Below are 15,557 nucleotides of genomic sequence, written 5' to 3'. Positions count from 1 at the left end.
CAGAGTGTATCTTACACCACCCTCTTCCCAGACAACTGGTCAACTTCAGCTGCCCCCCCCCTTCCCCCTTACTCTCCACTAGACTTCAGCAAAAGCAGTCCAGCTCTGGCTCCCAGACAGTGCCAAGCCACCTTCCCTGGGCCTTCACACCCTTCCCTGCCAATCTGCCCTCCTGCACCCCTTCAGAGATCTTAACTCCACTCCTGCACGCTCTGAGGACGACACTCAGAGGCCTTGTCGCCAGACCTCCTGGCACTCAGTGCTGCCATTTCCAATGGTGGAAGCCAAGGCCTGGAGGGACCTGTGCTCCATGCCCACTTCAGCTGTGCTCAGCCTTCAGCCTGTGTGGGCAGCTACCATGTACGACCTGGCCTGTGTGCCACCCCAGCATGTCAACAATGACAAGGCATCAAGCAGGTGCTCAGTGACTGCTAGAAGGTGAGTTAACTTTATGAATTAAGAAAAAATTAAAGGAAAACAAGTGTTTTCATAGGAGTCAAGGAACTCCCTATGCTTATTACCCTATGAGTGAGGTTTTAAAGAACTCCTGTATATTAAAGAGATTTCAGCATGCAAAGCTGGCAGCTGCCAATCTCCCTTCTGCTGTTACTTTTTCTTGTTCTCTGAATTGAATTGGTGAGAAAAGATCACAGACAGGAACGCATCTGTCAGTTCTGGGAACATCACAACCCAGTGCAGATTTTGGAAGCTTCTAGAAGTAAACTGAACCTAAAATTCACCATTCCCTCATTTCAAATGTCTATCATTGTGCCCTATAAATTGGAATGTGTAAAAAGGCCTCATCATTTGCAGGAAATGTTCAATACTTGATGTTTTCTGAGAGTTTTGTGATGTTCAATTCATAAGATCAACCGAGGAAAATTCTTCTAAGGAACTCTCCATGAGGTTTTTGTTTCAAAATAGACCTTGAAAACTGGGAGACTCAAGATTATTTCCAGCCAACAGAAAATTTCACTGGTGTTTGCTTTAACTAGATTTATACAGCCTGGAGAACGTCGTTAGTTGCCAACATTAGAAAAATTAGAAGATTCCACATGGAAATTTATATTTCCAAGGATTTTTTTTTTTTTTTTTTTGTAGAAAATCAACAATATGGGGACTATCTTCTCTCAGGCCAGCATTTGGCCAGAGTGGATCCTGGGTGCTATGACTGACGGAGCAGCACACCAGGACTCCCTGCCAGGCAGGGCACCTGCTTGGATCACCACCTGGCCCTTTCCGTGTAACCTCCATTTACTGCCTCCTCTCATTAGTATTCTTCAAGGGGTTCACAGTCCTCACATTAGATATAAGTATTGCAAAATGACAGAAATATAAAGTCTTCATTTTTGATAAGTTTGTTTAACCTCCTAATCTTTAGACCTGTGCCATTCAATATGGTAGCTATATGTGACTACTTAAATTCAAATTAATAAGAAATTTAACTTATTAAAAATTAAAACCCTCAGTCATAGTAACCACATTTCAAGTGCCCAATGGTCATATAAGGTCATAGACTACTATGTGGAAGAGCTCAGAAAACATCTTTCTCACGTAGAAAGTTTTATTATGGCAGTGTTGACCTAGGATATTTCTGATAAATGGAAAATGAAAGGAAAAATAAAGGTATATGGAATTTTAGAGACTCCTCCCAAGATTTGTATATTGAATCCCTAACTCACTAGTATTCCAAAATGTGACCTTATTTGGTGACAATCTTTATAGAGGTAATTAAGTTAAAGTATTGTCATTAGAGATGACCTTAGTTGAAATAACTGCTGCATATTTCTTGGGGTTAAGCTTGTAGTACTTTGCTATTTTGCTAAATACTTTGAGCTTGTAGTACTGAGTTTGTAGTACTTTGCTATTTTGCTAAATCATCCTTAACAAATTAATAGTCATTGCTCATTCATTTGTTGACTCAGAAAATGATTATCAAACACCTTCTGCATTAAAAATAATAGTAGCTTTTTTTGTTTTGTTTTTGTTTTTAAAATAACTTGTTTACTTATTTCTTTTTATGGTACTGAGTATCAAACTCAGTGCCTTACACATGCTTGGTAAGTGCTCTTATCACTGAGCTTCACTCCAGCCCCAATTGATGTATATGTTAAAAAGACAGATTTTTATTTTTTAATAGTAAATTTTTAAAAAGTTTTTACAGACTGCAATTTGATTCATTGTACACAAGTGGGGTACAACTTTCATTTCTATGGTTGTACACAATGTAGATTTACACCATTTGTGTAATCATATGTGTACACAGGATAATAATGTCTATCTCAGTCCACTATCTTTCTTTCCCCCTCCCCTCCCGCCTCACTTCCCTCTATACAATCCAAAGTTCCTCCATTCTTCTCTTGCCCCCTGCCCTTGTCACCCCACCCCTGTTATGTATCGTCATCCACTTATCAGAGAAAACATTCGGCCTTTGGGTTTTTGGACTTGGCTTATTTCACTTGGCATTTTTAAGGAACACCAAGACATTCTGATCTTGCCTTCAAGAGCCTTCTGGTCTAGTGGTCTGGTATAAGTGTTAAAAAAATGTATTTAAATAAGTAAATGTAAAGTATAAAAAGGTAAATATTTTGTGAAAGGTCTTATTGATCTTTGAAATTATAAAAAATCAAGGGATAACCTTGTCCCCAAACTCCCTACAGGGGCTCATTACGGTGAGGACTTTGAAAATAAAGGGGGACAGTCTGTTATTTATTTTATTGGACAAAGCAGAGAGTACTAGTCCCTCTTCCTTCCCACCCCGGTCTTCCACTTGGGTGACAAGCCAGAGGACTCTTAGGGTCCTGCATTGTCATACATGAAAGATGCAGATGGTAACAAATTTGATGTCAGTGACCCCACACGAGCCACACCCCAGCCGCTCCTGCGCGCACCAGCAGTGTTCACTCTCCACAAGACCAAAAGAACCAAATGGAGTCTTCACTTACCATTTGATCAGTAAGAACAGCCTTATGGAAAGCCCAGTTAGGACCAGTGCTAAATCTCCTGCTAACGGAAGCAACAGATGCTTTTCCCTGGCCCATCTCCTCCAATGTTGCCTTATTAAAATTAGGTGCTTGTTTCCCACTAGCTCACTTACTTACAAGACAAACTCTTTAGAATGAGGGGCCTCACTGGCTTTGGCCACTGCTTTCTTCACTTAGAAAGATGAATAGCTTTGTTATTAGAGTATGATAGACACTCATCTACTTTTCCTCTTAAAATTCCCAGACATAACTACAAATAATAAAGCCACTTGCTTAAAGTCCTTGTCCTGCTCAGACCCCCATTCTAGGTAGAGACCATGTCTTCAGAGTCCATGCACACCTCCAGCACAAAACCCATTCAGCAGGTGCTCAGTAAAAGTCAAATGTTTGAAAGAATTAATTTTATGAACAAAAAAATTAATGTAAAAATTTCTTATTATATATAAATGAGATTTTAGAGTACCAAAGGGCTATATTATTTAAAGAATGGAAAAAAAAAAATGACTTCCATAATGGTCATGAAAAGCCTATGTAGAGAGAAACTTTAAGGATGAGGGTATTTTCCAAGGGGAGTTGGAATGAACTGATGGTAAACAATATCATGGACACAGCCTCTCAAGGTAGGAATATGAAGAGAATTATAGTAAATAAAGTCAGAATAGTGAATTGTGGAGAAAATTGGGAAGAACTTTGGACTTTTTCCTTCCTGTAAATAATTAAGAGGTATTGGAAGTGCTTTACAAAGGGATTGATATATTCAAAACTATTTTTTCAGGCAAATTAATTTGCCACTAAATCTTGAGATTGATTGGAGTAGGAAAAATTGGAAGCAGAGAAATGAGCATGAGAGAAGTATGTTCTCATGTCTCTGTGTTCATGTCTTACTGTTTAGACCAGTACTATGGTTTTTGTGCTGTAATGACATATTTATCTTTCAGACTTGAGAAAGCTGACAATCATTGTATCGGAATGATGTTTTTGTACTTCATGTATTATGTGTTTATTTCCTTTCTGTTTAAATTTTTGAAATCTTTGAAAATTTCCATGCTGTATTCATATGCAAGGGTTTTGCCTATTCTTCCAGCACAAGTGGAGGTTGGAAAACGTCAATCAAAGAGGAGAGAATTGAATATTTTCAGCTAACGTGGGTGGTTCTCAACTTTAACCATGTACTGAAAACCCTCAATGGCCTAAGCCACACCCAGATCAATAAAATTACAGTCTCTGGGAGTAGAACACAAGCACCAAGTTTTCTCCAGCATCATCTGGAAATTCCAGTAACAACCAAGGTTAAGAATCACTAGTTCAGATTCCTTATCCTCTCCTGAAAAGTCTCCATCAAAAGATAAACCTTGGAGATTGGTTCTGCTTAATAGAAAGTCATGCTATTTTTCTTAAAGCTGAAAGTCAGTTGCCTCCATGAAAGGAAAAAAAAAAAAAAAAAAAAACCTGAAGACCTGAAATAGAAAACGGGTTATAGTGAGAGAAGATGAATTGAGTGTGATCACAAGAAGAATCAACAAAGAAGAGTAGGTGCAGGGAATGGAAATGTTGAACGGAGCATCAGAGACTGCATCACTGACTTAAGCAGGAGCTATTCACAAAACAGGGAACTGGATGATGAACAGGTTTTGTAGGAAAAAGATGAACTCAGCATTGAACAAATTGAATTAGAAGTGTCAGCAGAACCTAAGGTGGAGATGTCACACAAGAATTAGATCTATACGATGCAGCCTTGGAAAGGGGTCATGCTGGGAGAATAGATCTAGGAATCAGCCACATAGAAGTTAGAAGACTATGACACCATGGGACAAGCCACTGAAGGGCAGATGCTAGAAAGAGAAGAAGGAATCAAAGGACATGTCCTCCTCACATTTCCATCTCCCCAACTGACAAAGATCATCATTTCTCCAATTTGATTTCTAATATCTTGTGATCTGTTGGAACATTACTTACGTCATGTGATCTAACATGTATTTACACCTTGTTATGGTTTGGATCTGGACTGTCTCCCAAGAGACAGTTGGAGGCTGTTGTTGGAGGCTAGGTCCCTAATGCAACACCTTTCAGAAGTGGCACTCCTTGGAAGTGATCGGATCATGAGGGCTCTGGTCTTATCAGTGGACTAATCCATCGAGGGATTCCCTGTTGAATGGACTACAAGGAGGTAGTGGAATCTGTAGATGGCGGGGCATAGTGGAAGGAAATAGTCACTGGGGGTGTATGCTGGAAGAATATTTCTGGTCCCTGGCCCCTTCCCCTTCCTCTCTTTCTCTCTCTCTCTCCTTCCTGGCTGCCATGAGCTGAGCCACTTTCCTTCCACCATGATGCTCTGCCTCACCTCAGGCCTAAAGCAATGGAGCCAGATGAGCATGGATCAAAACCTTGGAAAGAGCCAAAATAAATTTTTCCACCTCTAGGTTGTTTTGTCCAGGTATTCACCACTGTGATGAAAAGCTAACTAATACACATCTCTTTCTCCTCATTCAGCTTCACCAAGGACAAGGCCATCAGCTGTCAATCATTGTATTCACCAGAGTTGAACCAAGGAACAACACAGGTGGTCAAGGTCAACAAACAAATATAAAAGTGAATGAACAGAAACTATGGCCCAGACCAGGAGGGACAGCCACATAACTGACAGCATGCTCATGCTGACCTGCCCTGTGGCTGCCACATCTAACTTTCTATCTGCCAGCTGCTGCTGCAGTCTCCCAGGTGGTTGTTGCAATAAATAACATTTAATGATGGATTTATCCAACACTAACTGAAGATCTGCTACTGTGCTGGGAAAGTGGATAATAAAACTTTTAGAAGACATGGCCCCTGCCTTCAAGGAGCTTATGACCAAGCAGAGTCAAGAAGTTATCTCCTCTGTGGTGCCATTCCTGAGAGCCACGCAGACCACACACTCTCTCCTGACGCCCAGAAGACTTTCCAGGCATTGGCACAGGATTGGCCGCACATCTCCCTCTGAACCTGTGACACATTTCCCTTACACATTTCTGTTCTATCACAAATAGAATACTCCTCAAGGAGAATCCCTATCTCCCTCATCTTTACACTCATTGTCTAACATGTCCATGCTGATCCACCTTTGTTCTTCAAGATTTTCTTCCTTCTTCTGTTTCAGGGGAACTGTGCCTATGCTGTTCCCTCTGTCTTAAGTGCTAATACGCCATTCCATATGGCGATGACCTGCTTATCTTAAAATGTTCAGCTTAGATGTCATTTCCTCCAGGAAGCCTTCCAGACTTCAGGTCTGGGTTAACTCCAAAATAATCTGTGGCTCAGAGATTTTATCTGTGACTGACTGTATTATAATTGCCAGAGTGTTCATGCAGCCTCCACATCCATATACTTTGGAATTTAATTTTATTTACTTATTTTTGTTGCCAGGGATTGAACCCAGAGGCATTCAACCATTGAGCCACATCCCCAGCCCTTTTTATTTTTTTTTTTTTAATTTGAGACAGGGTCTTGCTAAAGTGCTGAGGCTGGCTTTGAATTTGCAGTCCTCCTGTCTCAGCCTCCTCAGCCAAAGGGATTACAGGCATATTGCACCACTGAAGCCTGGATCATAAACTGTAAACATGAAAATTATGTCTTGGTTTACACTGTATTCCTAGAACCTAGTGTAATACCTGTAAATACTGAATTCACAATAGAGGTTGAATGGATTGACAATCGAATAAACAAAGTAGGAATTCAGCATGTCTCTGCATAAACTGAATTACAGTTATGCAAATATTGAAAGATATCAACAGAGAACATAATGTGGTAGTGTGAAAATACGTGAGAGCTATGCCACTGGACAGAGCTTGCAAGCACAACAGAGTCCAGAAATAGGGCCGGTCAATGGAAAATTGCCAACCAGTTATCTACAGCATTCCAAATGGCTTCAATGGTTAATATGCTTTCAATACATTTTGTTGTGATCACAATTAACATCATTATTCTTTTCTGAGGCAACATTTACTGAGTTTAATGATCGAACTCCTGTAAGCAGTAAATAGTTATCTACAAGTTAATATTTGTAATTTATAAGATTTTTTAAAAAACAATGAATCTAGAAAATGCCTACAATTCTTATCATTTTGTGATTGCATTAAGTTAAAAATATATGATGTTATTAATAATGCATGTTATGAAATTTTCATTTTCACTTTTCAAATGTTATATAAACAAATCCTCAAAAATGTTATGGTTTTGTCTGTCACCATCTACTATCCACCATCAACACCACCATTTGAGAATGAGTTTGTGTCATTTTCAAACTTTACAGCAGAGAAATCATAGAATTTATGTGTTAAGGACAGACATACCTGTTCATTGCTTCAAGATTATCTGGAAAACAGTGCAGGTGGAATTCTCACTATCCACACTTACGTTAGACAGATGATAGATAGGTACATAGATAAATAGATATATAGATAGAAGGTAGATAATAAATATAGATGACAGATACATAGATAATAGACATAGATGATAGATGATACATAGATAATAGAGCTAGATAGATGATAGATGGATATAGATAGATGATAGATAAAGATAGGTGATAGTAGATGATAGATATAGATGATAGATAATAGATATAGGTAGAAGATAGATACATGGATGATAGACATAGATGATAGATGATAGATACATAGATAATAGATAAAGCTAGATAGATGGGAGAGATATAGATAGATGACAGATAGATAGACAGACAAATGACAGAGGCAGACATTGGCACAATTACTCAACTGCCTCCTGTGGGCGAGATACTGTTTTATGTGTTATGTGTTACATATATACATATATACATATATATATATAAATTTATTTTTCTCCATCAGACCACAAGAGAATATTTTATTCACTTCATTGATTAGAATACTAACATTAATAAAAAAAATTTACTAAAGATTAATTTATTCACCAACAATAGTTGAGCAAGCAAGCAGCTGAATCATTCTTGAACCCACAAATATCTGACACCAGAACTTTGGAACATCCTGTATTGCATTGCTATGTTGTCTTTCAAGGCAAAAAAAAAAAAAAAAAAAAAAAAAATCAATTCTTGTTGGAATCCATTCACATTTCCTTACCCTGAACTCTGCTCTTCTTATCAAACAAGTGTCAGGACAGCAGACCTGCCCGCGTCCTGGAACCTCCAATCTGGCTTCACCATTAATCTTTAACCAAATGAACCAAGCAGCCTCTGATGAGTCTGCTATCTTGAAGAGCCATGCTAAGGAATGGAATTCCAAACAAGAATGATCCTTCGAGACAGACAACTCCTGATTCACTCACGTCCCCCAAAAGAAGAATTAAAGTGATGGCTGAATCTCCTTGATCCAGATTTTACTCTGCAGTGATGTCTTAATGGATTTGCCTACTCAGGGCTTAAAAATATAACAAAAGAGTAGGTTGAGAAAAATCTTTTCACCATCACTACCACCATCCCCACTGCTGAGGTACACCCAAAAACCACAGTTAATTACATGTTTATATCTATGTGAGTATAGGTATGGACATAAATACATGTAAAGTTATATATAAGATGAAACTCAAATACTTACATGCAATTAATCACTCCCCTAGATTTTGTATTCAGTAATGCAAAGGACTTTGGCATTGTTTGACTGGTACTGTATGGTGTGGCATCAATTCAGTGCTGAAGAACGGTTGTTAAATGAATAAGCAAAGTCCAAATACAGTACAAGCTCTCAATTCCTGCTCCCTTGGTACTGAGCAAATCTTCAGCCAGCACTTTGATGTAGTTTCTCTTTGTTCCTGTTGTGTATTCCCAGGTGCCATTGCCTGCTCCTGCCTCAACCCCTGATGGCTGTCTCCGTCTCCACTGGTCAGCCCATCTCCACACACCTGGGGCCACTTCCTTCAGTGGGAGTTCATCAGAGTTCTCCACCTGCCTCTGCAATGGCTGGGCATTCAGTCCTTGAGTCCAGAGTCATCCGCCTCGAACCAAACATACTTCAGATTGACGACTTCAGTTCTGAATGTTTTTAATTACTAATAATGTGAATCCAACCGACTCCTATGCAATGTCAAGGACTTCCAAGGACAGCAGACTCTGCCTTTACTTTTTTGCATAATGCCCACTAATAAATAAGTGGCTGTGAATACCTGTGAAGGCCATATTTGCAGTAAAAGCTTAGAGCTGGAAGTTTGAGTACAGACTCTAAGCTCTTCATTTATTAGCTATGTGACCTAAATCAAATTACTTCTGCTATCTAAATTACAGTAAATCCTTTCCTAGAAATGACTGTTAGGGATCAAAGAGGCTACCCCTTGTGGAAGACCCCAAACCAGAACCTTGCAAACACTATATACTCAATAAGTGCTCTCATTTTTCTTGAATGTACCCTAAAAGTCTTCCCCTTCACTGAAGGAGGTTTTGCAGATCTCCATGGCTTTAGGCAGAAAAGAAATAACTTGGATATTTAATGTTACTCGGGATACTCCTCTCTTTTTTAGAAACGTTCTCCCCCATGGTCCTTCCACGTGTGCCTCAGTCCACAGTCATCTCAGCCAGAACAGACAGAGTTTAACACTGCCCACCTGCTTCCTTGCCAGGATTTCTCCTTTTAGTGTTTCCTACTTCCATGGGGCTTCGAATTGTTCTGCAGAATTCTTCAATTTGGGATCAGAGTGGAAAACATCTCCAGTTAACCACCACCATAAAAGGATCTTTCATGTGACATTGAACTAAGGGATTTTTTTTTCTTTATGAATCTAACTAGAGTCACCCAGGGGATGCTTGTTAGGTAGAACAGACTGACAGGCTGAACACACTCTAACAGGATGGGTGGACACGAGAGCCGGTCATAGGCAGGTGAGGTGTGAGGAATGACGGAGCCCAGGCGCTACATGAATAATGGATCGTTTGGTCACAGCTGGCTAAGGGTGTCAGTTCCGCTCCTGTAGCAAAATCACCGATGGTAACCTTTCTTTCCCTCCTCAAGAACTAAGTTAGCAGAGCAAAGAGAAAAGCCAGCGGGCGTGAGGCTTGCCACTTGTGAAATCTCTTTCCGCTGAGAAGTTTTGTCATTTTCTTAGAATTTGAGGAGGAGGTCATTTTAGATATGCAGTAGCAAACTGTTGGCAAGAAATACTGGACCTTGAGAAGGCAGTGGAGGGAGGTGAACAGGCTGGATTCCAATCCTGACTTTTGGTAAAGTTTCTTAGCCTCGCTGAGCCTTGCTTTTTCCTGTCAATGCATACAAATGGTAATTGCTTTTGAAAGGGTTGCATAAATGAAAATTGTTTTTGTTTCGCTTGAATCTATCTGTCACTTCAGAAAATATGTGCCCCTTCTTCTAACCTCACACCTGTGCCAGTACTGAGAAATTTAAGAGACTAAAGAGACTGGGCCACGTTCTGGCCGGTGTTCTCACCACCACAAGCTCCCGTATGGAGCAGATCTTGAGCACAGGATCTCTCTCAGGTTTAGAGCCTGTAACTGGGTAACTAATAATCTCCACGCTACTTCATGAGTATTTTTTCTGTTTTAATTATTATTTCTTTATTTTTACAGACTGCATTGCGATTCACTGTACGCAAATGGGGTACATCTTTTCATTTCTGTGGTTGTGCACGATGTAGATTGATACCATTCGTGTCATCATACGTGTACATAGGGTCATGATGTCTCATCCCACCGTTTTTCATACTTCCCTCCCTCCCATTTCCCTCAATGTAATCTAAAGTTCCTCTATTCTTCTCTCACTCCCCACTCCCCCACCCCCAAAATGTATCATCATCCACTTATCAGGGAAAACATTCGGCTTTTGTTTTTTTGGGATTGGCTTATTTCACTTAGCATGATATTCTCCAATTCCATCCATTTATCTGCAAATGTGATAATATTATTCTTCTTTATGACTGAATAATATTCCATTATATATATATCACAGTTTCTTTATCCATTCATCTATTGAAGGGCATCCAGGTTGGTTAATCAATCTAGCTGTTGTGAATTGAGCTTCTATAAACATTGATGTGGCTGCGTTACTGTAGTATGCTAGTTTTAAGGCCTTTGGGTATAAGCTGAGGAGTATTTTAAGGTGAAGAGGATAATGATCATGAACACTCTGGAAAGAGCTAAACAGTTCTTATTTTCTCTTGTATTTTGGTAGTCCATGGTAGGTACTGAGAGAGTCTATACGGGCAAAACCACCATGGCTCAGATTCGTCTTCTTTGTTCATGTTCCCTAACACGTGGGAGTTAGCCCCAACATTACTCAGCACAACTCCTTCGAAGAGTATAAGTTCAAGAGTAATTCATAATTCTGACTTCTGTGGAAATGTTGGATTCCAAATGGGCCCTTTCCAGGTTGAACTTGGGGAACAGAGAATGAAGCATCCACCTAAAGAATATCCAGATGACACCACAGAGCATTTGACATCCATCTCTTCACCATACCTGTGGGAAGGTCCGTTATCCTCATTCCACAGATGAATCAAGCAAGTTTCAGGTTTTACGGAACCCCCAAGGTCATAAACTTGTTAAATTGCAGCACTAAGATTCAGTCCTTAGGCTTATTTGTTTATTAAAAATCCTAGATTCTATTCCCAAAGCACACTGCTCCTTATTCAACCAGAATAATAATGGACACAGCATTCAGGGGAAAGTTTCCTTTTAGGAACATGCAGATGAGAGCGCCCGCCAGGGGAAGGGCTGAGGCTCAACCTGAAGGGCAGACAGAGCCAGGAGCAGGCATGCAGCAGGGCCCCGGCTCCTCTGGAGGACTGTGTGAGCCAGGATAGTCACCAACCTGAGGCGAAGCTCCCCTTTCACCTAGCTGTGGTTTGGTGGATATGTGTTCTCTTTCATTTTTCTTCCTAAAATGGCCATGTCTTGCTCTCTTACTGTGTCAGTTCATGCTGCTCTAACAGGTTGGTGACTTATAAATAAGAGTCATTTATTTCTCACAGTTCTGGAGTCTGGAAGTTCAAGATCTAGATGCCAGCATGGCTGGAGTCTGCTGATGCTCTTCCAGATTGTAGATCACCAACTTCTTGTATCTTCAAAGGGCAGATGGGGAGCTAGCCAGATCGCTGGTCTCTTCTCCCAAGCCTCGACTGCCATTCATGAGAGTGCTACCTTTGTGAAATAACAACCCGCCAAGGCCCACCTTCTCATCCTGTTGAGGCAGGGGATGCAGACAGTTTCATGAGCTACTCCCCGACTCTAGGGTCCCCTGGAGCTATTGCTTGCCCTGATTCACAGTCCATCCATTGGCTTCAGAGCAGCAAGAGACAAAATGCACCCAGCGTTGGAAAGCGAGCAGACACTCTGAAGGAGCGTTCCCCAGCTCCTCCGGTGGGTAGATTATGACCATGCAATAAAAGTCCTTCAAGGATGAGAGATTCACAGTCCAAGGTTACTTCCTTCTTTCTCTATAAATGGCGAATCCTCAGCTTTCATCATCCTGTGGACCTGAATTCAGATCTAAATCGGCAGGTGCAACGGCACAAGCCTGTGATCCCAGTGACTCCAGAGACGGAGCCAGGGGGATCACAAGTTTGAGACTCGCCTGGGCCACTTAGTGAGACCCTGTCTCAAAATACAAAATAAAAAGGGCTGGGGACATAGCGCAGTGGTGGTGTGCCCCTGGGCTCCATCGCCAGCACTGGGGGAAAAGAAACTTAGATCTAACTTTTGTTAATTCAGGTGCTTCTACTTTTGTAAATTGATAACATTATTGCTGCTTCCGAGGCCCCTCCCCCTGGCCATTTAGCTCCCTGCCAGTCCCAGGTGTCAACCTTCCTGCCACCTCAGCCCTCTACAACACCTCTGGGGAGCCACAGGTTCCTGAGCCCCTCTCCTACCCTCCGCCCCTCACAGGCTCACTGCTCTGGGCCTCCAGCTCACTTTCCTTCTTAAAGGAAAGGACACGCTCCTCTTTTTAGAGGGTGTCCCACAGCAGGATCACCCAGGCTCCAGGGGTAACTTGCAACCAGTTTCTCCCCAGGTGGAAGCACCCCCTTACCTCAGTTGCTTAAACACTGCAGTCACTGCCCCGAAGCTGGCACCCGGCTCTCCCTCCCAGCTTCGCGAAATCCACGTCACTAGATTCTGCAGCAGAGGGGCTCCCCGTGGACCCACGGTTTATGGTAGAAATCTGGCCTCTGTTACCATGTCCACTCACCCCCTCTTAGCCCCACTTACACCAACGTTCATTGCTGGCAGCCCCCAGCACATGTGCAGGTGGCTTTAGGACAGTCACCTGAGACCACTCACCAGTCAACACCATGGCCTACTCCATTCCACTCTAAAACAGCGGAGAATCCAAATGCTGCCTGTTTTGTTGCCCCAAACACTTCAAAATTATAATAATTTATGATTTACCAAAAGCTTCCCCAAAGTTCTTGCTAATTCTTCCCATCCTAACTTCTGAAAATATTAAAATTCAACCAGTTTAGCAAGTGCCAGTTTGGTGCTAATGCTTATGTTAGGTACTTTCATATGTATTTCCCCACTGAACATTCAGAATAACTCCCTACAATAGTTATTATTATTTACATGTATGCATAAAGACCCACATGCTCAAGAGGTTTAGAAATTTGCCAGAAGTCATTTAAGTAGTAAGACCTTTTATTTCTGCAACTCAAATCTAATAATCTTCAAAGTCACTATATTGGTTTTCATTTAATTAAGTAGTTTAGCACTTTATAAATCCAACTATTCAGGTTTGTGATTTTTTTTTTTAATTTACAAGATCTTTTCTTATCAGGACAGTGTAAATTACATGAGAACCTATCTGAGCCTTCTGTTTGGTTATGTGTTGGTACAAAATGAATCACCTCAGCACATCGCAGCTTGAAACTATAACCATTTCTTATCTGCTAATTTCATGGAACAGGAATTCAGGCAGGGTTCGACTGGATAGTTCTTCTCAATGTGATGTCAATTACAGCGTGGAAGCTGTCGTGGTCACCTGGAGGATGCGCTGGTCTGGAGAATCCAAGGGGCTTCACTCCTATAGCTGGTGCCTTGGCAGGGGTGGCTGGCTGGACAGATGGACTCAGCTGCACTGCCATTCAGGTCACCTACGATTGGAATCTCCATTGTGGTACCCTTAAGAAGTCAAGCTTTGCACATAGTAGCTCAGGGTTCCAAAGAGGCAGGAAGTAAAAGTGGCTCATTTCATAAACTGAACATAATATCTCTTGTGCCACATTTAGTTGATCAAAGCAGTTTGTAGATTTCAAGGGGAGACAAGAGAGATCCCACCTCTCAACAGGAAGAGTGCCAAAGAAATTATAGCTATCCTTAATATGCCACAACTTCTTCCAGATTTTCTAAATATATACTCAGTACATGTAAGTGGAAAGAGATAATAATTATATTTTAATAGCTACCATTTTTAGTGCCTCCAGATGGCCAAGCTTACTGTAAGGCAGATTTTCTCAAACTCAGCACTGTTGACATTTTGAGCTAGATAATTCTTTGTTGTGAGGAGCTATCCTGTGCATTGTAAGATGTTAAGCAGCATCTTCCACCTCAACCTTCCAGAGATTGGTGACATTTTCCCAAAGTTGTGACAATCAAAAATCTCTGTGGACATTGCCAAATGACTCATAGAGGAAAGATGGCTCCCACTTGGGGGCTTCTGCTCTTTGTTGAGCACTAGACACAGGGACATGTTCTAGTATAACATGTAAGGCTCAGTACGGCATAAGACAGATACTATAATTATTTCCATTTTATAGAGAAGTAAACGGAAGCTCAGAGTGTTAAATGACTAATCCATGGCCGTCTGCATCACTCTGCGGGAAAATTCCATGTCTGTTTAAATACAATACCTGGGATCTTTCTAAAATGCCCTTGATTTTTTTTTTCTACTTCAAAATATCCAGAATCCAGATGGATGCCACGGGCTGAATAACCAGCTTTCCAAAATCAGAGGCAAAACCCCAGCCCCACAGGTCCAGCTCTGCGGCTGGACCTAACTGATGCACCAAAGGGATCGGGCTAGATTCTCCAGCTGATGTAGGTCTTCTCCAGCACAGAAAGCACTGATCCACATGAAATTAGCTGGCACTTCTGTTCTCTGCCCTGCTGTTTGCTTACAGAGGGAATTCAAGCCTAATTTGGATCTGCGCCTGACTCTGGGATGCGTGCCAGACCTCGGTGCAGGGACGCTGGGCACCGCGCTCACCTGGTGTGCAGTCTATTTCAGGACACAGCCTCAGTCCCTGCTGCTGCAGGTGCCCTGGCAGATGCGACATGCCCTGCATTTGCCCTGTAACCGTGCAGACGTGTCCTTGGCTCCTTCTTCTCAGTCCTCCCACTGACTTCTTTCATGGGTTCATTCAGCCGTGGCAACCGGACACCCGTTCTGGCTTCTGCCCCCATCCTCCAACTGCCCACCTTGCTCACCTACCCCAGTCCCATCCTGAATTTATCATGCTTTTGAGGAAGACAAATAAGTAGTTGACAATTCAGAAATGAAGCATCCAGCTGAGGACACAAGGAGAGGAGGGGTGGGCCCTCCTGGGAAGAGTGGAGACAGGGAATCTTTCTGGAGGGAAGCGTGTTGCATTCTCCAAGCAGAG

This window comes from Sciurus vulgaris (genome assembly GCF_902686455.1).
Source record: "Sciurus vulgaris genome assembly, chromosome: 1".
Classification (NCBI taxonomy): Eukaryota; Metazoa; Chordata; class Mammalia; order Rodentia; family Sciuridae; genus Sciurus; species Sciurus vulgaris.
This window is presented reverse-complemented; position numbering follows the sequence as displayed.